At 40.5% G+C, this 19,498-nt stretch overlaps 1 non-coding gene and 1 pseudogene across 1 annotated transcript; both read left to right on the top strand.

Annotated features, from left to right (window-relative positions):
* Window positions 1-1,400: 1,400 nt before the first annotated feature.
* Window positions 1,401-18,039, top strand: LOC104704350 (putative 3-hydroxyisobutyryl-CoA hydrolase 3; annotated as a pseudogene).
* On the top strand, window positions 10,102-10,208 carry LOC147940911 (small nucleolar RNA R71). Its single transcript, XR_015563059.1, has one exon. It is a non-coding gene; the product is annotated as a small nucleolar RNA R71 (small nucleolar RNA).
* Window positions 18,040-19,498: the final 1,459 nt, after the last annotated feature.

Genomic DNA, 19,498 nt, shown 5'->3' with positions numbered 1-19,498 from the left:
GATGAACGATGGCACCCAGGACCATCCACCAATAAAGTCTCAAATCAAAACATGATAAGAACAAGAACACACAAAAATTCTTTAAACTTCCACCATGCTTTTTGTTTTATTTTCTATTAAATATATATAGGGAACTTGGAACTACAATTTGTTACATTCCTGTTAGCATACTGCATAAAAGAAAATAATGGAAACGTGAGATACTGTGATGTGGTCCTTGAAAGGATATGAACCAGGGCACGCCTATATATTCTGATTTGGTGCAACAAAAAGAAAAAAAAAGAAAAGAAAATATGGTAGAGTTCTTCAAACACATAGGGTTTGGTACGTTAAGTCTAACCAATTGATATCTCATCAAACACCTTCTCCACTTCACAGGTTTGATGCGATAACTGAAACAGGCAAGTTGTTCCTTGGCGGGAACTTAAGATCCTCGCATCCCTCCTCTTCATCCATTTTCTAATAATGCCACATCATTTTGATATTAGAAATTAAAATTTTATTCTTTTTATTGACATGAGAAAGAGTAAAATATTTTTTTGTTGTCCTTAATTGTAATGGCAGAAAAACTAATATTAATTGTAATCAACAAAAGTAGGACTTTAAAATGCGAAAGTACATGTGTTTTGCTGAGTAGATTATTTTTTCTTATATATATATAAAATATTAATTTGTCACGAGGGCGATTCATTAGGTCATGTATTACTTCCCAAGATTTTTTTCTTAAAAATTAATTAAATAATATAAAATGGAGAGAAGGAGAGAAAAATAGAGAGAACCGTTCTCAAACTTCTCGAATAAACAACGCTTTTAAGTTTGATTGTACACACGTTGTCTTTGTATTAGTTATAGAATAAAATATATATATTTTTTTCCTAGTAATGAAAAGAGTTCGCCCATTATAAATGCTCTTAGAAAACTATATATTCATCTGTTTACAAGAAAATATTTAAATATACTAATTTCTCATGTGCCCTGGAATACAAACTATTACTTACGAACACAAAAAAAAATTATAAAAATTATCGAATGCAAAGAAACAAAAAAATATTTCTCCGTTGATTCCATCGCTGCTCTGTTATATATATATATATATATATATATATGTATAGGAGTATACAACGGAGAAGAAACAAGAGAAAAAGAAGACGATAGCATTAGAGATGGACTCTCACTCTCCGGTATGTTTTCCTCTTCCTTTAATTTACTGTGAATCGACGGCTATGACTTTTTTTTTTTTTTTTTTTTTTTTTTTTTTTTGTCAAGGAAACTATGATTTTTTCCTTTTATTGTAAAACCAAACGTTCTGAGCCGAATCTTGTACATCACAATCCCATGGACCGAGGATAAGAGTGGAGTTTTAGTTATTCGATCACTCTAAATCAATTTGTTCACAGATTATGGTGGAAGAGAAATCGAGTGCTAGAATCTTGACACTAAACAGACCCAAGCAGCTGAATGTTCTGTCCTTCAACATGGTATTGAATCTTTCCCTTGCTATTCAGCTGTTTCGTTGTGTCCTTTTTCGTTCACTACTTACATATTGGCATGGAAATATGGAATCAATATTTTCTTTAGATGACTCGGTTACTGCAACTGTTTCTTGCGTATGAGGAGGACCCTTGTGTGAAACTTGTCATCCTAAAGGTATTATCATCATAGTAACAAATTAACAATTAGTTTATTTTTGTTATTAGCGCATAAACACTGAGCAAAATTTGCCACAGGGTCAAGGAAGAGCTTTTTGTGCTGGTGGCGACGTTAAACCTACTGTTCGTAACATCGTACAAGGTAATATATCATTATCATATCTACCTATGACAATCATTCCTTTTTTCCTTTTTCTTAATTTCACACTCTTTTCTCTATTTTACGTGGACTTAGGAAATTGGAGACTCTCTGCTGATATATTCGCAGAGGAATACATGCTCAACTATGTTATGGCCACGTATAGAAAAGCTCAGGTTTCAGTCAACATGCACACTATCCTTTTAGTGAATTACTCAAAAGTATATAATAAGCTCATTAATTCGTATTGATATTATAGGTTTCAGTTTTGAATGGCATTGTCATGGGAGGCGGAGCTGGTCTCTCTGTCCATGGTCGTTTTCGTATTGCAACTGAGAACACGGTATGTATTCTCTACGTCAGCATAGGCATAGATGGATGACAATATAGATCTCTCTCGCTTTAATATGCTGATTACTTTTCCCATATCTTTTGAGTTTCTCAAAGGTATTTGCAATGCCCGAGACAGCTCTAGGGCTCTTCCCAGATGTAGGCGCTTCCTACTTCTTGTCAAGGCTCCCTCGATTTTTTGGTAACAAAACTCATTTGTTTTTGCCTTATTAATGAGATGAAAAATTTACTATCGCAATTTAATAAAGAAGATATGCCAACGACATCATATAATCTCCTTATTAATCTTAAAGAACTAAATAATTACCATTACAAATAAAAATTACTATAACAATAATCTTTAAGAGTAAAAAAATACTACTTATATCTGCAATTTAAATACATTCTAAAAACGAAATATATTTTAAATAAATTTCAATTAATAACTAATTAAGTTGAACAAAACAAGATTTTCTATCTAACTTAGCATATCAATTTTTTTTTATTAATCATTATATTTTACCTATCATTTTTGTTTGATTCTATTTTGTGAAAATCATAAATCATTACATCATCCATATAATTAAGAGATAGTTTTTTCCTGCATATGTCATGATTCAAATTAAAAAATTAGAGAACTAATATAAATTATTTAACCTATAATACTACCACTTCTTTTTAAATTATTTAACCTATAATACTACCACTTCGATGAAGTGAATGTAGGCGTGCTTCCAATCGTCGTCCAGAGTGATGATATTTCGTTCCTGTCGAACTGCAGCGTAGTCCCCGTTCCATCGAGAAATCCAAAGATCTCTTCGATGGTTCTGAAAGTAAGGGTGTAGAACTGACCATGTACGCGGAATGTAATGTACCCCAGCCCTCCATCAGACATCATGCCTGGCTCATCCGCGTATAAGTGCATCTCCAAAGTAGAGAGGAACTGGATAGTCTCCTCTTTGTATCCATTCTTGGGGGTGTTCATGAGTCGCTCCAGATGGCATCGCCTAAATAGGTACTGAACATCCTCCACAATCCCGAGTTGCTCTATGGTCTCAACATGAGGGTATATTGTTCCGCTGAACTCAAACTGCTGAAACAGCTCGTAATACTCCTTGGGAGTCAGTTTCGTCTCGGTTGATTTCCGTCTTACAAACGTCTTGGGAGCTTGTCCGGAACGCAACTCAGGTTCCTCCTGTTCGTAATCACTGCCTTCCTCTCTTGAGTTAGAAGATTGTGCCGATCTCTTCCCGCGACTCTTGCTCTTAGTGAGGGGATTGGCTGGTCTGCTTGACCTCGCCGCTTGGCCTGAACCCCCAATAACTTCGCCGACCATGTTTTTCATTTCTAAGAAACGCTTCGCCATAGACTTAGGCGATGATCGTTCTCCAGCCTTACACCCATATGCATCTCTCATTTCCTCTATTAGCTCAGTACTCTTTCTGCTCCGCTGAGACATGATAAACTCAAAGCTAAGCGTTAATATGTTAGTGAGCAAATATGAAATTTAAAGCTTGGAAGAACAAAGAGAGGAGAAACCGATCGACTGGAACGGTTTCGGCTCGATTGAGTTGTTGAGAATGGTGGCGCGAAAAAGCAGCGGTTTAGGTCGAGCGGATATGAATGGTGGATTGCTCGGAAGAAGAAGATGGTGCATGGTAGAAGCGGCTCGATTGAGGGCTCGATTGACGAAGTGTGTCGATGGCTCGATTAATGCTTTGCGGATGTGGGTTGAGCAAGCGAATCGAGTAGCGACTCGAGGGAGGTGTGAGACCGGCTTGATCGAGGGAGGCGTCGATGGCTCGATTGATTCTTTGCGGATGTGGGTTGAGCAAGCGGAATGAGTAGCGACTCGAGGGAGGTGTGAGACCGGCTCGATTGAGGGAGGCGTCGACAGCTCGATTGAGTTGGTGGGACTGGCTCGATTTACGCTTCCGGGAGACGGCTCAATTGTCGCTGCTCGAACACGGCTCGATTGACGCTTCTCGGAGACGGCTCGATTGACGCTTCTCAGACACGGCTCGAGTGACGCTTCTCAGACACTGCTCGAGTGAAGCTTCCTGGAAGAGGCTCGACGGAGAGGTGTGGAGGTGCGGGAGTCGAACAGTTCACGGATCGAGTCTTGGTCGAGTGAAGAGCGTGGCTTGGGCGTGACGACTTCACCGTCCTTGTGGAGAAACTTGCGTTGCAGGTCCACACCTGTTTGGCTACACTGGTCGACTTGACGGAAAATAGTGTGAATGGCGACCGAGTGAGATGGTACTCCGGTTGAATAGTGAGACAGTGGCTTCGTCGACGTCGAACAAGAGAGAGATGAGAGTGGAGGTTGTTAGGTGAGAGTAGAGAGTGAGAAGTGTGAAAGAGGGAGTAATCGATTTTTGGGTTGGTGGGATGAAAGAGAGAAGTGAGAGTGAGTTGATGATGATGAGTGTAGAGGTGAGTGAAAAAGAGGGAGGTGAGAGTGTGTTTAAAAGGAGAGATAATTGTGAGGGTAAAGATGGTGGTGAGGTGACACAAAGTTAATATGTTTGGTGAGGGGGGGGGGGGGGGGGGGACAAATGAGATAGTGGATGAAAGGATGGGGGAAAGTTTCACGTGGGTAAGAGGAGCGAGAAATGTAGAGAGTGGGGTCGCCCACAATGAAGATTTTCCTCTAGATATTTTTTCTGTTCCCCCATGCCAACACACTTTGACTGACTCCTCCTTTTCTTTAATTTCTCTGTATCCTCCATCTATCATGTAAAACTCATCATACTCGACTTCACTATAAACTCACTCCTTTAACTGCATTTTTTTTTTGTTTTGTTTTGCTGTTGCTTAGACTCACTTCTGTAGATTCCTGAACACAAGAAAACCAAAAACAAAAATTTAAAACACAAGGATCCTAAAAAATATTTACAGTGAAACCTTTGGGACTTCCTCCCAAGTGAGCTTGTTTAAAGTCCCTCGCTTGACTTTCCAGCTTTTTATGCTTTTGTGGGTTCATAGAGGAGCACAGAAGACCCCTCTCGTCGGACTTGATCAGCTAAATATTTCTTGACTCTCTGACCATTTACAGTGAATTCGCTACCAACCTTGTTCAGAAGAGTGTTAGCTCCGTATGGCCGAACTTCCTTGATGTCAAAAGGTCCAGACCACCGAGACTTAAGCTTTCCAGGAAATAAATTAAGTTTGGAGTTGAAAAGCAAAATCTAATCTCCAGCCTTGAGCTCCTTGACAACAATTTTCTTATCATGAAAATTCTTGGTTCTTTCTTTATAGATCTTTGAGCTCTCATAGGCATCAAGTCTGATTTCTTCCAACTCATGTAGATCAAGAGTCCTCTTAGCCTGAGCTGTATCAACATCTAAGTTCAGCAACTTGATAGCCCAAAGCGCCTTGTACTCAACCTCTACAGGGAGATGACATGCTTTACCATATACCAGCTGAAATGGTGTTCTGCTGATTGGCGTCTTGAATGCTGTTCTGTACGCCAAGAGAGTCTCATCCAACTTGACAGACCAATCTTTCTTCGCAACTCCAACAATCCTTGACAGGATACCCTTGATCTGCTTATTCGAGACTTCAACCTATCCGCTGGTCTGAGGGTGATACGCAGTAGACACCTTGTGCTTGACCCCATACTTTCTCAGCATACTCTCAAACACCTTGTTGATGAAGTGAGTTCCACCATCACTGATCACCGCTCTGGGTATCCCATACCTTGAAAAAATTATACTTTTGAATAGCTTCAGAACAATCTTGTGATCGTTGGTAGGACTGGCAATGGCTTCGACCCACTTAGATACATAATCAACTGCCACCAGAATATAGACATTACCATTTGATGGAGGGTTGGAAGGTCCCATGAAGTCTATACCCCAAACATCAAATATCTCCACTTCCAGGATCGGATTCTAGGGCATCTCATTCCTCCTTGTGATGTTGTCCATCCTCTGACAAACGTCACACTTGGTGATGAAACTGTGAGCATCTTTGAACAAAGTTGGCCACCAAAGACCTGCTTGGAGAACCTTCTAGGATGTTTTGAATGTGGCGAAGTGACCTCCATAGGTGGAGCCGTGACAGTGCTTAAGCACTCCCTGCACTTCCCCTTCTGCTATGCATTTCCTGAACAGACCGTCAGAACCTCTTTTGTACAGGTAGGGCTCATCCCAGAAGTAGTGGTTGACCTCCCTGAAAAAAATTTTCTTCCTGTAGGGATCCATGTCATCAGGAACTTCTCCACAAACCTTGTAATTCACGACATCTGCATACCATGGTTCTGTCTCAGAAGTGATCGCCATGCATCTGATTCTGAGGTTCTCAACCCCTGAGTCATGCATCCACTCACAAACCTGGGCGACCAGAAGTTGTTCCTCAGGCATTAAATCTTCTATTGGAACAACATCTTCAATCCTCATTCTTGACAAGTGGTCTGCAACTCCGTTTTCTATGCCTTTCTTGTCAACGATCTCCATGTCAAACTCCTGAAGAAGCAGAATCCATCTCAACAGTCTTGGCCTGGTATCCTTCTTCGAGTAGATGTGTCTCAGAGCAGCATGATCGGTATACACAATGACCTTCGAACCCACGAGATAACTCCTGAATTTTTCGAATGCAAACACAACTGCTAGGAGTTCCTTCTCTGTGGTGGCATACCTTCCTTGAGTCTCGTCCAAGGTGCGACTCGCGTAGTAGATGACATGAAGCTTCTTGTCAATACGCTGTCCCAGAACTGCCCCAACTGTGAAGTCTGAAGCATCACACATAATCTCAAACGGATGATTCCAAGTCGGAGCTTGAACTATGGGTGTCGAAACCAAGGCCTCCTTGATCTTGCTGAAAGCTTCCAAACATGCTGCATCAAATTCGAACTCAACCTCCTTGCACAACAACATTGTCAATGGTCTTGCAATTTTTGAGAAGTCTTTGATGAATCTCCTGTAAAACCCAGCATGTCCCAGAAAACTTCTGATGTCCTTCACTGTCTTAGGCGGTTGAAGCTGAACCATGACCTCAATATTTGCCCTGTCAACCTCAATTCCTCTTTCAGAAATTTTGTGTCCCAGAATGATCCCTTCTTCAACCATGAAATGGCACTTCTCCCAGTTCAGCACCAGATTCGTCTCCTCACATCGCGTCAATACCCTACACAGATTTAACAAACAGGAGGAGAAAGTGGAACCGTATACAGAAAAGTCGTCTATAAACACTTCCACTGACTCCTCAATCAAATCCGAGAAAATCGATGTCATGCACCTTTGAAAGGTGGCAGGAGCGTTGCACAAACCAAATGGCATGCGTCTGTAGGCAAAAGTGCCATAAGGACAAGTAAATGTTGTCTTTTCCTGATCATTTGGGTGGATAGGGATTTGGAAGAATTCGCTATACCCATCAAAGAAACAGTAATAAGGATGACTAGCTAGTCTTTCCAACATTTGATCAATGAAAGGAAGAGGAAAATGATCTTTCCTAGATACAACATTCAACTTCCTATAATCAATGCACACCCTATGTCCTCTGATGGTCCTAGTTGTGATTAACTCATTTTTTTCGTTTTTGATAACAGTGATTCCCTCCTTTTTAGGTACACAGTGCACTGGAGATACCCAAGTACTATCAGAGATAGGATAGATAACTCCATCATCAAGCAGTTTTAAGATTTCTTTCTTTAATACTTCCTTCAGGTTAGGAGTCAATCTCCTTTGGGGTTCAATGCTAGCATAAGACTCATTTTCAAGATTGATTCTATGGGTGCAAAGACTAGGTGACATTCCTTTGATATCATCTAAAGAATAACCTATAGCCTTTCTATACTTTTTAAGCTCAGTTACTAGCATCCCCAATTCATCATCACTCAACCTAGAATTCACTATGACGGGATAAGTAGAATTGGTTCCCAGAAAAACGTAGCTGAGTCCGGAAGGGAGAGTTTTGAGTTCTACCTTCGGAGTTTTCATTTCATTTCCGACCAGTCGTCAGCATGGGAGTCAGGAGCGGTCACAGTCGAGTGGGAGATCTTACATTCTGAAGTCTCTGCCTCAACTGCACATACCTCCTCTGCATCAGATAGCTTCTCAAACTCCTCTTGTCTATCCGTTTCTCTGTGGGAGTCTAGCAGATTCTTGTAACAAGTGATCTCCTCATGCAGGAACCCTTCTTCTCCATCCTTGGTTAGAGCAGTTTTGAGATGGTTCTCCTCAGCTAGTTCCTCCAACAACTCATCAGCCAACTTATCCATCTCTTCAATGTAGAAGACTTGTCCTCCTATTGTCGGCTTCTTCAAAGTATCTTTGATGTCAAACTTCATGATGAAGTCGTCGCCTAGATCAAGATCAATCTTGCCATTTTTGACATCAATCATGGCTCCAGCAGTCGCCAGGAACGGTCTTCCTAAGATCAGCAGATCTTTTGGTTCTTCATCCATCTCCAAAACCACAAAGTCGGTTGGCACTTCCACTTCTCTGATCCTGACAGGTAAGTCCTCTGAAATACCATGTGGAAGTCTCACTGATCTATCTGCGAGGATGAAGGAGATGTGAAACCTTGTGAAACCTCTTAGCCACAAAGAATGACATCATATTAACTGAAGCGCCAAGATCACATAAACACCTATCAAAAGACATAGGTCCAAGGGAGCAAGGTAGAGTGAATGATCCCGGATCTTTGAGCTTCTTGGGTACAATCTTCTTCTGGATGATTGCACTGCACTCAAGACTTAGTACCACCATGCCTTGAACTTCTTTTGATCTCTCCATCACTAAATCCTTGAGGAATTTCTGGTAGTGAGGAACAAGTGCTAATGCATCCAGCAATGGCATCCTCAACTCAATCTCCTTGACTTTTTTTTCGAACAAGGCTTTGTACTTCTCAGTAACCTGCTTCTTAAACCTCACTGGAAATGGTAGAGGAGGCTTGTACGGTAGAGGGATGAACCTCGCAGGTCTGTCATCAGAAACAACAGGCTTCTTAGCAGCTTCAGGTTCAGAATGCTTCACTGGTTCAACCGGATCCTTGGCTGCTTCGGCTGGGTTCTTCATCTGAGTTCCATCCTGAACAAAATCATCCCCATCTAATTTCTCACTGTCCTCAGTGACGACTGGAACTCCCTGTCTGGGGGGCAATGTTTTCCCACTTCTCAACGTAATTGCATTTGCAAACTCCTTGGGGTTCTGAACAGCTTTCCCTGGGAATTGGCCAGACTTTGGTGCAGAAGTAGAAGCAGATTGGCCTTCCATATACCTTATCTTTGAATTCAGAGCTTCAAATTTGACGTTCAGATTATTGTACGAACATTCCATCGTCTGACTAAGGTCAGCAAACTTCTTAGCAGTATCCATAGAACCGCTAGCTTGACCCTGAAGAAGTTGTTGAATCATATGCTTCATTTCTTGATCGGGGGCTGGAGCAGGCTGAACTGGTTGAGGGCGGAATCCTGGAGGTGGTACTGAGGGAGCTTGGTAACCTTGCTGGAATTGTTGTTTGGGTACGAATCCCAGATTGTAATGCACACAAGGTTTTTGCTGACCTTGTTGGTGCTGCTGAGGAGGGTACACCTGATCCTGTGGATTTGCAATATTGGTGCTCCTGTAAGACAAATTGGGGTTCGTCTTATAGGGGTTGTAGCTCTTGTTGTAACCACCCTGATTCTGGACGTAGTTGATATCCTCAGACTGCTCACCCTCCCCATCTTGAACTTGGAAAGGGTCATCCTCAGCTACGAAATGGACAGGCTGCTGCTGACTTAGCAAGAGGCGGTCAAGCTTGTCCTTGACATTCTTTAGGTCCCTCTTGTACTTCTCCTCAGAGCCAGCTTCGCCGCGAACTGTGCGGTCATAGTCTTCATTGTAGTTGCCATCAGACTGAGCGAGATTCTCAACCAGTTGCCATCCTTCATCAACGTCTTTGTTGAGGAAATTACCGTCAGAAGCAGTGTCAAGCAGCATGCGGATTTTTGGAAGTACACCACGGTATATAGTGCTTAGCAGTGACTCATTGCTGAAACCATGGTGTGGACACTGGCTGTGGAAACCCTTGAAACGCTCCCAGGCTTCATAGAATGATTCAGAACTTTTCTGAGTAAAGCTAGAAATCTCATTCCTGAGACGTGCTGTTCTGGAGTTGGAGAAGAACTTGGCCAAGAATGCTTTCTTGCAGCCATCCCAAGTGGTGATTGATCCCTTGGGAAGATTTTTCTCCCATTGATGAGCTTTGTCTCCCAGGGAGAATGGGAAGAAGCGCAACTTGTAACCGTCCTCACTCACGCTGTTGATCTTTTTGAGACTGCACAGACGGTCGAACTCGTCCAAATGGTCCAGTGGATCCTCCATAGGCAACCCATGAAACTTGTTCCCTTGGATCATGGAGATCAGACTGCCTTTGATTTCGAAGTTGTTGTTCTGCACGGCAGGAGGGACGATTCCAGCACGCTGAGTGTGAGTGTTTGGTGCATCCCCAACACCAATGTTTCGCGGTCTTGGATTTGGTTCATTCTGTTGTTCCATAGTGACTGGTGCGGGATGATCAGTGAGTTGACGAGCTTGTCGTGGTCGTTGTAACCGATTGATGTCATCGATAACAGGAAGAAGATTCTGATGCCCTCTTGATCTGGTGTGCATGCAAGGTTGCAATCAACAGGTTCCTGAGATGCAAAACAAACAAGCAGTCAACCAAAACAAGTCAGTACTCAGAATGATGAGTCTAACAGAACTTAATCTTGCAAAACTTGAAATCCTAAATGTAGCAAAACGAATCCCAAATGGCAACAGCGCCAAATTGATACTAAGATTTTTGTATCTCCTAGTAGGTCTCAATTAACCTTATGTGTTGTAGTACTTAAGGTGTCAATCCAAATGGGATGTTCTTAGCAATCAAGATGCAATCAAGCAATCACAAGTCAAGCCAATTCAAAAAGAGTGCTTGTCTAACAATCCTAGAATGATCAGAATGCAAAACAGAAATGAGTTACAAAACTAGAAACGAAAATGTATGACAAGGAGTAAACGTGAGTAAAAACAAAGTCGAGTCTAAACAAGAACTAAATAGCAAGATGAAAAAAACGGTCTCAGGAACGCATTATCAATCAAAAAGATAGAAGTCTTAAGGATGGGGTAATCGATGTCGGTGGAGTATCCTAGTCTATAGAGTGTTTAACATGCCACAAGCAAACTATCCCTAAACAATGAACATCACAACTTAGCTAATCCAATCTCTTGATAGAAGCTACTCAGACTCAACCACCTCCAAACCTAGCTCTCGGTAGAGAAACATGATCAAGCAGGCATGACAAACAAGTTCATTCATGTCAACAAACATCCTAGACAACTAATCTCTTAGGCTGGGAATGTATGTCTCTGGCACTAGTTGGTCAGACATTTCATCGAACACCTTTTGGGTGCGGAAATGTCTAAGCCCTAGTTCCAATTCATCAGAGAGAAACTAGTATTTCTAACTCTAGTCCAGAAGGGAATCATAAAAATCAAAGCTTAAACACCCTACATCCTAAGATCCTCCACCTAATCTATCCCATCCTCAAGAACCCTAACACTACTCGGATCTAGAAATCATCATCAACGATACAAACTCAGAAAACATTGAATCAAGCATCATTCGATAGATAGAAATGGGAAGAACAACTTTCATAATTTAGAAATCAAATGCAAAAACTGAATAGATTAAAAGATATCGGGATACAAAGTCTGAGAACGTTTAGGTGGCTAGGTAAAACCTTAAGAACAAAAACAAGATAAAAGATAAGATGTCTCCGCCAAGACTTAACAAAACGTATTTATAGTAAAAACATTTAAATCCCTAAAACTTAAAACGACAAGGTGAAGCGTCGGTTTGGGAATCTCCTGAAGCGTGTAAGACAGAACGTCTTCCCAACATGTGCATTGAGTCGGAGTGGGCGACAGTGGCTCGATTGAGCAAGTGAAAGTGGCTCAATTGCTTGGGTGAGAGTGGCTCGATTGCATGGCTCGATTGCGTGTTTGAGAGTGGCTCTATTTCTGACTCGAAGGTGGCTCGATCGTATGCGTTTCCGACGTCTCCTAGACACCTGAAATACTTCGAAATACACAATGTATGCAAGGATGATGCAAAAACTTCCTAAACATGAAAAGTGTATAAAAAAGGTTATAAAATGATGCAAAACGACTAGTTATCCTAGCTAAATGTATGACAAATGCATGGTAAGGAGGTGCAAAATATAGATATATCAGTGCTTTATTCAACTTATACACTTTATCCTCTCCTCCCTCTGTAAATCCTTCCGGCTGAGTTACGTATACTACTTCCTTTAGTTCACCGTGAAGAAACGCGGTTTTGACGTCAAGATGGTGAACTTCCCATCCGTGAGAAGCTGCCATTGCAATGATGAACCAAACTGTCTCAATCCTTGCTACCGGAGCAAATACCTCATCGAAGTCAACACCGTGTTTCTGCACATAACCTCTAGCCACCAGCCTCACTTTGCGTTTGTTAATGCTTCCGTCTGAGATTTTTTCAGCTTAAACACCCACTTCAAGCCAATTGACTTAACTCCAGATGGAAGATCAACTAAATCCCAAGTTTTGTTCCTTTCGATAGAAGATATTTCTTCTTCACACGCTTCTCTCCATGCTTTAAGCTGCTTGGCTTCATCATAATCCCATGGTTCTTCATTCACTAACAGTTGCTCACTCTCCAATTCAGCCATCAAAACATAATCGTCAAGATATTTGGGCTTTACGACTTGTCGCTGTGATCTACTCAACATCGGCTCACTCTGTTCTTGTACAGAGACATTCTCTGTTTCGAGCCTGGGAATATCAGCCGTGGTTTCATCCCCATCAACATCACTCTCATCTTTCTCCTCTGTATCATGTTCTGTTTCTGAATTTATTTCTTCGACTGCATCTTCTCCTTGAAGACCATTGTTTCCAAACTCCCCAAACTCGAATCTTAACATTCCTGGTTTTTCAGATTCTTCTCTAACTACACTGCTCCATTCCCAACCTTTTGATTCATCAAAGACCACGTCCCTACTGATCACAATTCTTCGAGTGGTAAGGTTTAACAACCGATAGGCCTTCGACCCAGGTTCCATACCGAGGTTAACTAACGGTCTTGAGCGATCGTCCAGCTTCTTGAGAAGTGGTGTCTCTGTTTTCGCAAACCCGATACACCCAAAAACACCAAGATGCTCGATGTTTAGTTTCCGTCCCTTGAAAACCTCGTACGGAGTTTTCTCGATCAAGACCTTTGTTGCAACTCTGTTTAGAAGATACGTAGTATGTCTTACCGCCTAGTCATCTCCATTAATGTTCTATTCCTCCTCTCTACCACTCCGTTCTGTTGGGGAGAGTATGGTGCAGTAAAATGTCTCTCAATTCCACTGGTTTCACAAAATAAATTGAATTCATGTGACATGAATTCTCCTCCCCTATCTGTCCTGAATGTCTTGATCATGGCACCAGTCTATTTCTCCACTTGCAGTTTAAATTTCTTGAATTTGTCAAAAGCTTCGCTCTTGTCTTTTAACAGTATAGTCCACATGTAACAAGAGAAATCATCAATCAACACGAAGATATACCTGTTTCTTGCCGATGTAGATGGAGATATGGGTCCACAGAGGTCTCCATGTATAAGTTCAAGTGTTCGTGTGGCGTGAAACGAGGTTGCTTGGGGAAAAAAATTTCTGACTTGTTTACCAAGTAAACATGAAGCACAAGTTTCCCTTTCGATTGTAATACACGACATTCCTACAACCAATTCTTTCCTCACCATTTCTCATTGTTTCAATACCGATGTGCCCCAATCTCGCATGCCATTTAGTTGACTCACTCACCATTGCAACTTGCAGACACTTAGTGGGTTCTACGTCCATAACCACTTTATAGAGCCTGTTTCTCGATCTATTCGCTTTGACCAGTAGTCTGCCATCTCGATCATGCAAAGTTAAGTAGTCCTATCTCATCCTCATGTCACATCCGGACTCGGTAGCCTGCCCAAGACTGATTATATTACTTTTAAGTCCTGGTATGAAAGTAGACATTGGCTAGCACCTTCTTCTCTCCATCTCTAGTTACGAACAGTATAGATCCTTTGCCTTTGATGTCGATGTGTGAGTCATCTCCGAACCGGACCTTTCCTGTGACCGTATCATCAATCTTCGAAAAATACTTGCTGTTGCCTGACATGTGATTGCTAGCCCCGTTGTCCAAATACCATATGTTTTTTCAGAATGTGCATCAAACTCGCTTGGCTTCACTTTCCTTTCATTGAGATACACCACCTCATGCATCATCAATTCTTCAGGCTTTTGTGTGTCATCACCCCCCAACTTCTTGTGTTTCTTGAAGCTTAAGCAACCTGTCAGGACAATCTGAAGCATAATGACCCGCCTTATCGCACCGAAAGCATACAATCCTCGACTTATCTCGTTCTTGTTTGTACCCACCAAACTGTGGATTACCGAACCGTCCACGTCCCCTTCCACGACCATAGAATCGACCACCTTGTCCTCTTCCACGTCCCAGACCATTGTACCCTTGGTAGGATTGTGTATCCATATTTGCATACATGATTTTGCCGTGATCAGTGGTTTGATCTTCTTCTTCCTCACGAGTACGTTCCTCATAGGTTTTTAACCTTCCAACGATGTCTTCAAATCTCGTTGTATTTAGGTCAAGAACTTGTTCCGGTGATGCAACAATATGAATATACCTCCTCCGTGGTAAACTTTTAAGAAACTTCTTAACAAGTTTTGGTTCTTCAATGTTTTCTCCTAAGGTTGCGGATTTTGTGGACAGTTCCGAGAGCTGACCTACGAAATCATCAATGATATCGCTATCTTTCATCTTCATTCTATCAAATTCTGCCATCAAAGTTTGTAACCTTGCTTCTCTCACCCGCTCAGCTCCAACGTGTCGTGCTTTGATAGCATCCCAGATGGTCTTAGAAGTATCTAACTTTCCGACCTGTAAGATCAAAGCTTCTGGTATAGATTGGAACAGAAGAGCTCTGGCCAAGTCGCTGTGTTCTCCGTTGTCTGATCCAGGTTCGATAGACTCCCAAACTTTGTTCACCTTAAGTAATACTGTCATACGCATCGCCCATACTGTATAATTTACAGCATTCAACATCGGATACTGGATGCTAGAAGAATTACCTTCTTTCGGCTTAGCAAGAACGATGTCACCCATGTTTCTTTTTTAAAAAAAAGTTTTTCTCGAGATTGTGTTTGATTCAATACTTGCTCTAATACCAAATATTGAATCAAGGTTTAAGAATTTCAAGAAGAATAAAAGTAAAACTCATTTTATTTGCTTAAGAAAATCACTCAAAATTTAAACTTTCATTCTCTCAAATCTCTATTCTCTAACGTCTAATGTCACAACTCAATATTAACGTTTATATAAAGAAGAAGTAAATATTTAACCTATCAGTCTTTGGAGAATATTACATAATTTAAATAACTCCTAAATCTTTAGATATGTATATTTTGATATCTCCTAAATATACTTAGCTTGATTCTCAAGTTATTTCAAACTTATGTCAACACGACATGCATCATGACGAGTATAAAGTGGCATCCCCATACGCATATAACACGTACTAAAATGCCGCGTGTTTCTACCTCAGCAGTGACAACAATTACCTCTTTTATATTCAATTGTAGTATTTTTTAGTTAAAATTATTTTTAATTGCAGTTACCATCTATTTATGCATTGACAAGTTTATTTTAATTTGTAAACATATATATATCCTAAGTTTATGAAAGCTTTAATAGATGTCTTTAAAGAACTTCTATATTGATTAATGATAAGATCATATCCGTATGGTCATGAAAGCTTATTATGATCACGAATTGACGATCGATATCATATTAAAGTATAATTATTAAGGGCACGTTTATGGTTTAGGAATTTTAACTTCAGGGTCGTCCTGTTGTACATGTCCATAAAGTTCGAGCTTATCCTCTTATCCTTACCTAGTTACCTGTCTTCTTTGATCAGGAGAGTATGTTGGCCTCACAGGAGCTAGGTTAGATGGCGCTGTAATGCTTGCTTGTGGTCTTGCAACTCATTTTGTGCCTTCAACGGTATAAGTTTACTTTGCATACGTCTTTATTATATATTCCTAGTCACGGCCGCAGGCATAATAGACAATAGAGGAAACTGAGATAGATTTTTTTTGTTTGTTTGTTGGGAACTAATTATGGGGGTATAATTAACAGCTAGTGTTGCAAAACTAATTCTTGTGGAATTTTAGTTGAACTAGCACAATGGACATAAGAATTCTCTGTAAGATCTTGAAATTTATCCCTGATTGGCACTTTTCTTGCCAAGTACTATTTTGACGTATCTCTCTGTCAATGCATGTCCTACCCTATATACAGTTACAGTCTTTGGAACAATAGTTCCAGATGCTTATTTTCTTCGATTTGATGTTTTTTACGTTGACTATTGTAACTTCAGTATCGATAACCAAAACGTGCGGTCTGTAAATTTTTTTAGAGTGTCTATTTCCTCCGACATTATTCCCTTCATATTTTTTTATCGCTACTATTGTTGAGCCCTATTCCCGTCGCCAAGAGGATCGTTATTTAGTAAGGTTATTCCTTTTAACAGAGTTTGACCGCACTAGAAGCAGATCTTTGCGGAGTCGATTCAAATGATCCGAACTTTGTCTCAACAATTCTGGATGCATACACTCAGCATCCACACCGTAAACAACATAGTGCTTACCACAGGCAAGTGTAAAGGATTTTAATTGTTTTACTCTTTCTACTTGTACCTGAGTTTGCCGAATATCTTATGTCGTGCCAACATTGCAAAAACATATGTTGTAGGTAATGTGCTAAAATATTTTCTCTGTTATTTACATTTCGTACGTTACATGTTTTATAAAATTTCAACTTTGTATTGGTATCAGCTTTTAGTTTGTGTAGTGTGTTTCTTATCTTTCTGTTTATTTTTTTTACGCAGGTTAGATGTTATTGATAAGTGCTTCTCTAGAAGAACTATCGAAGAAATTATATCTGCACTTGTAAGTTTGTATAGTATACTGGTTTAATTTCCTAATTACCTTTTGACGATGCACTTTACCATCGTATGTGTTGGTTAGGAGAGAGAGGCCACTCAGGAACCAAATGATTGGATCTCAACTACCATTCGTGCATTAAAGAAGGCTTCACCATCAAGTCTTAAATTCTCTCTTAGATCGGTTAGTTCCAGAATGTTTAACACGCAGTGATGGGATAGAGCTAATTTTATGTATAAATTTCAGATAAGAGAAGGAAGATTGCAAGGGGTGGGGCAGTGTCTTATTCGTGAGTATAGAATGGTGTGTAATTTGATGAAGGGAGATATAAGCAGAGACTTTGAGGAGGTTTTTTCAGCTTTTCTAATTTTATCTTCATCCTGAAACTGTCTTTGTTGTAGACCATAATTACAAAAAACGTGTATTACTTATGCAGGGGTGCAGAGCCATATTGGTAGACAAAGATAGGAACCCAAAGATTTGACAAATCTCTCCATTTAGTAAAAAAGAACTAATCCCCTTGTACTACTACTAAGCCACCACTTCGTGGGTTCCCATTAATATTTGTTGTTGTGTCATATTTTTTAATATACTGTTGTATTGTTGAAATTATAGTGGGAGCCAAGGCAGCTAAAGGACATGAAGGATAGGTAGATCAGTACTTTGAGCGAGTGGATGAAGAAGGATGGGAAGATCTTAAGTTTCCGCCAAGGAAAAATGTCCATGTTTCACGAATCATAGCAAAGCTGTGATGAATTGGAGAAGGGAATCTATGAGACAACATGTCAGACATTTAAACCAACGACAAAAACCGAGCAAAGAGACTAAACTTGAAATACCAAGTTTTATAAGTCTTCGACCAGCCAACTCTTTTTTTTTTTTTTTTGTTTTGTTTTGTGTGGCGGCGAATAAGATTGGACGTTCTTTATTTCCTCCTTTCTACGACGGCAATATCTCATGTTTCAATTATTGTCCTTTCTGTAATTTTCCTACTTGTATGTAGGAACTCGAACTTGTAGTTCCAAATTCCCTAGTTAACTGTTGTTCGTTTGTGCACATGACTGGTTTGTTTATATATTTGGTTATGCATCTAGGTGCTCCATTCGAATGCATTTTTATCTTTTTGCTTTGTTTATCTATCGTATCAAAATTGTAACATCCCTCTCCCACATTAATTTGGTTGACACTCCAATACATCCCATTAGTGGTCCAAAGGTACCCTCCACGAACGACAAAAGGGTTTTGGTGTGCGTGCCTTTGTGAATATATATAGGCATATATCTCTCCTTCTTCAACAAGCCGCTTAACAAAATCAAAGGGAAATCTAGAGCACGAAAATCTAGAGAACCCTAACCTATGTCAAGTTGTCGAGAACCAAATATCACCAGTTAACCACCACATCGTCGCTGCATGGAAGTTACCGTCTTGGTTATTGACACCGGACCTCACCGACAGCGTCATTACATTGATTAGCGTAACGCAGTCTTTGTCCTTGTACGTGTCTTGCTCTCTCTATCTCTCAGATTTGGTTTGTTTGTTAGAGATGAGTCAAGAATCTGTTTTACTCCAAGGACTACATTGTTAAACTTGGATAATGATCTATTACAACAACACAACACTTCTATACTTAGGTTTCATTGTTAACCTAATTACTATAGCTAACACACTTAGCCCACTAATGTTAATGGATCTTTACTACACTAGTGGCTCATGGCCTCTCTTCCTTCTTCTCTTCTTTCACCTTACAACACAAAAGCTTATTCTCTTCTTATTCTTCGATGCTTAGCGTCTTTGTTCTCTTCATCCTCTCACCTTTCTCTTTGTTTCCTCTTGATTCATTTGCTTAATCCTCAAAATTTAAATTAGGGATTTGAATCCCATGCTCCGTGTTCTTCGTTCGTGAATCCGCCTCCACTCCGGACGAATTTCTTCTTCACGACATCAACAAAGCTCACTGGTGAGTTTGCTATATCGATCTCCATTTAGCTCTGAATCTTCACGCATCAATCTTCTTCCTCTTGATTTTCCAGCCTGAAGTTTTTTTTTTATCTCCCTCTTGCTTCGATTCTTCTTAATCGATCCTTTCTTTTCTGTAGGTGCTTGGGAGTAAATCTCTGTCTAGTCTCCCTCTTCAGTGGAGCTAATGCTTCACGTCAGTCTCTTCCGACAAGTCGAACCATGACCATCTCGGTTCTTCCTCATGGAGACTCTATGTTCTCCACACACAGGTAATTCCTTACCTCTCCCTTGTTTCTTTTCTAGCTTTAGCTTCTTGCCCGACATCAACATCTTTGATGAATTCTCTGTTACTATGTCGACATAGCTCATTCGCAGGTAGCTAGCTCTTTAAATCTCCCTCTTCATCTGAATCTC

Source organism: Camelina sativa, chromosome 7 (assembly GCF_030686135.1).
Source record: "Camelina sativa cultivar CO46 ecotype springtype chromosome 7, ASM3068613v1".
Taxonomy (NCBI): Eukaryota; Viridiplantae; Streptophyta; class Magnoliopsida; order Brassicales; family Brassicaceae; genus Camelina; species Camelina sativa.
Note: the sequence above shows the minus strand (reverse complement) of the source record. Positions and strands in the feature narration are given on the sequence as shown.